Consider the following 5,532-nt stretch of genomic DNA (forward strand, 5'->3'; position numbering starts at 1 on the left):
ACGGTGTCGGTTGTCTCTGCTGTACTCGCAGACTCACAGAAGCAAATAGACCAACAAGTCGGTAGTGGTGCTAGTCCAGAAACTCTTCATGATTATTTTTCATTTTGTAGGATAGATAACAGGATCTGAGCTCCCAGGTCACTTTTTAAATAGCTTGGATTGTATGTGATATGTTATGTGGATTATTTTAAGCACCATGAGATGTTAATATAATCAGAGATTGTTTAAATAACCGTGATGATAATTTGTATTGTAAAAGGCCTCAGTATACTTTCAATAAAATGAAGCTTTTGAGAGATTACAAGGTGCCATACTGCATTTTTGTTTCATTATATTTAAATACTTTTACTTGAGTGCTGTGCATTAGTATTCTTTCAGAAAATTGAAAGGTAATTATTATTACAATATAATACTTAAGTATAATGTAAAATTGTAATCTAATTATAGAAATCCATATACTGCTGTTATAAGCTTTTCCACTATGTTTAAAAGGTGTTTTTTTAGTCTATTCTGGCACAAAGGTTTACCCAAGATAAGGATAGTGCAACCACCTAACATTAAGCAGATTTAATCCCTGCGCTTTACTGCATTTCTTATTCTTGTAGGTGCATTTTCCATCTTACTGCTTGGGATTAGAGGTCACCCATACCAAACGTTTCTCCTTATACCATATGCAGAATCTACAATTGATGAAGAAAAGAGATTGAATCATGCACCTTGAAGCATGCATTGAAAAGGCATTTTGGCAGTTGCAATTTCTTTGCACAGCTATACTGTAGTAGGAAAGGATGTCAAAAAAAGAGAGTGGAACAGTGGGAAGACAACATTTTAATTCAAGACCATAAGAATGGTAGAGCAATGAAGGTCATGTATGCCAAGACTAACTTTGTGAACTCTATTTTATTTTGTTACATTCATCCCCTTGTACATTTCCTTAGATTATTTGAATCTTACAATAGAAGGCAAAAAGAAGAACTGGCTATGGCCCTCGTCACACCTATACGTTTCCTTTCAGTAAAACAGAACTGCTGTGGCCACCACCACCACTGTCATCAGCCACGGGAACTGATGAAGGCTCTGCTGTGGCAAACAAATTTGTTTCTCACAATTTCTCTGGGTTTGCCTTTGCAGTTTTTCTCCATCTCAAAAGATCCTAAAAGATAGTGTGACGTTCATCCTACATTGCATTGCACAGAGGAAAGAGGTGTTTTATTATATGATCTGACCAACCCAGTGCAAGTAAAGAAAATAACCAATGGGCCACAGACCAGCGTGTTTCAGAGACAGGTGGATAGGGACAATAAGCGCTTGTGCTTGAGTTTTTTTTTTTTTTTTTTGGTAAATACATTACGCAGGCAGAACCAACGTGAAAGGGGTTGGTGTTTAACAATGTGATTGGGCCAGCCCAGTGTCACAGTGGCCGCTGATCTGGTTTTATGGGCCAGTCAGACCAATATGTAAACCAAACCAAAGTGTCCGGACTGTCGGCCCAAATAGCATGACAGCCCACCAGGAAAATGTTCGGTGTGCCAGATGGCCAGTCCATCCCTGCCTGTGGTCATTGTTCCCTTATGGCTTCTGGTCTCTGAGATGTCTTCATTCATACACTTAAACAACACAATATAACTCCAAGTAAATCAAACTTCTGTGAAATCAAACTGTCCACTTAGGAAGCAACACTGATTGACAATCAATTTTACATGCTGTTGTGCAAATGGAATAGACAACAGGTGGAAATTATTGGCAATTAGCAAGACACACTCAATAAATGAGTGGTTCTGCAGGTGGGGACCACAGACCACTTCTCATTACCTATGCTTTCTGGCTGATGTTTTGATTACTTTTGATTGTTGGTGGTGTTTTCACACTCGTGGTAGCATGAGACGGACTCTACAACCCACACAAGTGACTCAGGTAGTGCAGCTCATCCAGGATGGCACATCAATGCGAGCTGTGGCAAGAAGGTTTGCTGTGTCTGTCAGTACACCAGGAGCCGTGGAGGAGGCCGTAGGAGGGCAACAACCCAGCAGCAGGACCACTACCTCCGCCTTTGTGCAAGGAGGAACAGGGGGAGCACTGCCAGAGCTCTGCAAAATGGCCTCCAGCAGGCCACAAATGTGCATGTGTCTGCACAAATGGTTAGAAACCGACTCCATGAGGATGGTATGCACACAGCCCAACACCGTGCAGGACGCTTGGCATTTGCCAGAGAACACCAGGATTGGCAAATTCGCCACTGGCGCCCTGTGCTCTTCACAGATAAAAGCAGGTTCAAACTGAGCACGTCACAGATGTGACAGACGCCATGGAGAGTGATCTGCTGCCTGCGACATCCTTCAGCATGACCATGATCAGTAATGGTGTGGGGTGGCATTTCTTTGGAGGGCCGCACAGCCCTCCATGTGCTCGCCAGAGGTAGCCTGACTGCCATTAGGTACCGAGATGAGATCCTCAGACCCCTTGTGAGACCATATGCTGGTTCCTCCTAATGCAGGACAATGCTAGACCTCATGTGGCTGAAGTGTGTCAGCAGTTCCTGTAAGATGAAGGCATTGAAGCTATGGACTGGCCCGCCCGTTCCCCAGACCTGAATCCGATTGAGGACATCTGGGACATCATGTCTCGCTCCATCCACCAATGTCACATCAGGAGCATGCCCAGGCTTTGTAGGGAGGTCATACAGGCACGTGGAGGCCACACACAATACTGAGCCTGATTTTGACTTGTTTTAAGGACATTACATCAAAGTTGGATCAGCCTGCTGGATTACAGCTCACAGAGTAGCTTAGTGCATTGTGGCTTTGTACCATATATGCATATCTCAAGACAGGAAGGTGAGATCTCAGCTTGTCGTCAGGAACTGCCAAGCACTTTCCCAAGCAGATCTCTAGCTCTCTGTTGCTTGCAAATACAGTTTACTGAACACATTATTATGTTCTATATGTAAGAAGTTAAAAGATCTCTTTAAAGATGCAGGGTCTGTATGTGAGTTTGGTGCTTGTTATGTGTTGGTGTTCTGCATCTCTGAGTCACAGCTTTTGTGAGCTTTAACACTCCAAGCACACTCTAAGTACACACACAATAAACATTATAATAAATGTACTCGTATTCTCAGCAGATTCATGCTTAAGTGTGTGTGTTGTGTTTTGGATGATCATTGTTTATTGCCTGCAGCTCTGTAAACAGGAAGCTGCAACCCACAGCTGAGTGTGTATGTTAAGGCGTTGTATACGATTCTGGAAACGGACATGTTGATTGTTGATATTAGATCTCAACAACAACAAAAAAACAAAACACATCCTTGCCTTCAGTGCTCCTTTACAAGCTCCGCCCCCCAAATTCATGCACGCCTATTTTCAAGGCAATGACCAGCAAACACAAAGCTTAAACTAAAAAGTTAAAACTAACAAGATAATTGTTTGTGTCAGCTAAGCTAGCAAAAAAGGTAACTGCAAACTTTTTTTTGATTGTCATGGCCATAAAACCTTTTACAAATGTTGTACAACCAAATATAACATTGTACCACAAAAATGCTAGGTTGTGTGTTCTGTTGCAAAGCAAACTATTTGTGATTATCTATTAATACTGATATACTTCTGTAAAACTGCAAAGTCAATGTTACCAACCTATGGAGTAGGAATAGAGCAACATTTTCATTCCTTTTCATACCTTTCAACGTGTGGAGGTCTCTTCACTGCCTCACCAGTGTTGATACATGTCTTCGCCCTTGCCTGATCTAAAAACTTTCTGTTCAGCTTAGATCGTCAGATCTTTTCATTTTTTACTGTTTCTCTGCCATCTCTCCTCAACATTGTGTTTAGTTCAACACGTAGCAGATAGACAGGCTGCCCTGCCCCTCCACTATCCCTGTCCTGTGCATGAGCATGAATGCCTCCAGTTGCTGATTGGCTGGAATAGTGTTTGGTGGCTCGTTACAAGGCATTTTGTTTATGTACAAAGCCAGGGCAGAGTACAAACACTGGGGGAAAGACTGGGGGGGTGGGGTTGAACACCATGTTGCTTCACACCAAGATGTCCAAGATGTTTTTCAGTGATTTTCAGTGAAGACACCATATTCCCTAGGCCTCAACTTTTATAAATGTCCCATACATACTAAATATATAGTATTTAGATATAATTTATTATTTAGATTTCAATAAACATCCTGTTTAAAGTAAAAACTCTGATCTCTCTGGTTAATATCACGTCTGGTGACGTCTGACTTTGAAATGTACAATAATTGTGGCCATTACCTCATAAACTGGCAAAATGTGAGACACTAAACATGCTTGTTTACTTCTTATAGTGGTGCCACAGTAGTGTGACATTCTGACTAAATTCTATTTCAATGTTTTTTTATGTTCCAAGAGTGTTCTGTCATCTCTTGTGTTTTTGTGTGGACACAGTGAGCCAAACTTTTACCCAAGAGGAGCAAAGTCACACAGCTAAGCTCCTCCCCTTCACTTCACTAGATTAAATGACTGTAGTTTATCAAGTGAAGGCCTAAAACACTGTAGAAACAGCTGCTGAGGAAGTGGACATGTGACCAATATAGAAAATTATATGAAATGTGTATTTTTAGCATGTGCTAAAGTCACTTGGTAGCTGTATTTGCAGAGAAACATCACATGGTTGAGGTGTGAATTCAACAGAGCACATAATCGCTTAGTATATCAGCTTATATACTATATACTGATTTGCACTACACAGCTGGACTCAGACTTGAAGTCATTAATGAAACTAAATTAAAAGGCCAAAAATGCAAAGACAACAGCAATGTATATGATTTTTTGCCATTTATATGGGTTTAAAGAAGCTACCAGCCTTCATGGCCAATCTTCCTTTATTTCAATTCATGTTTCTTACAAGTTACAAAAAAAACAGCAGAACAATAATAGTACTAAATGCAGTAATACAAATAATGTCAGATTTCATAAAAACAATGCACTGTTTTAATAGACTACAACTATTTGATTGATTTGATTTTTGTCCAAAGCTTAGATATTTCAAAATATTTGGTTCACTTGGTTCTATAATGGATAGAATTCTATAGTTTTTAATCTATAATTTGTGTTTATGGATTTATTAGGCTGTGGTCCATCAGCATCTCCTTCATCCTAGGTAAAGCAAGTTTACCTACCTACCTTTTAGCCTAGCACATGTATAGCTAGCTTTGCTGGTGTTTGTTTCGCTCTCACACCCCAGACAAAGCTGTGGTAACAAGCCCTGGTTTGTATAACTGACCAGAAATTACAACACCACCACATTCAACTGAAATGGCCATTGTGTTTTACCACTTCACAGTTTTAGGGCTTTTGCTAGTTGGGTGTATGTAAATTTTAAGGCATACTTTATGTGCAATGTTGTTTTGAAGGAGGAAACAAGAATGTTCAAGGTTCATGGTATGTCTCTCTGATAATTAAGATATACAGTTTTTCATTCTGGTGAACCTTTAAATACCTAAGGCGGTTAAAAAACTCCACACTGCTGTATAGTGTAGCAGCAACAGGCCAGTATCAATGCTAGTCTTTG

The sequence above is a fragment of the Salminus brasiliensis genome, chromosome 24 (assembly GCF_030463535.1).
Source record: "Salminus brasiliensis chromosome 24, fSalBra1.hap2, whole genome shotgun sequence".
NCBI lineage: Eukaryota > Metazoa > Chordata > Actinopteri > Characiformes > Bryconidae > Salminus > Salminus brasiliensis.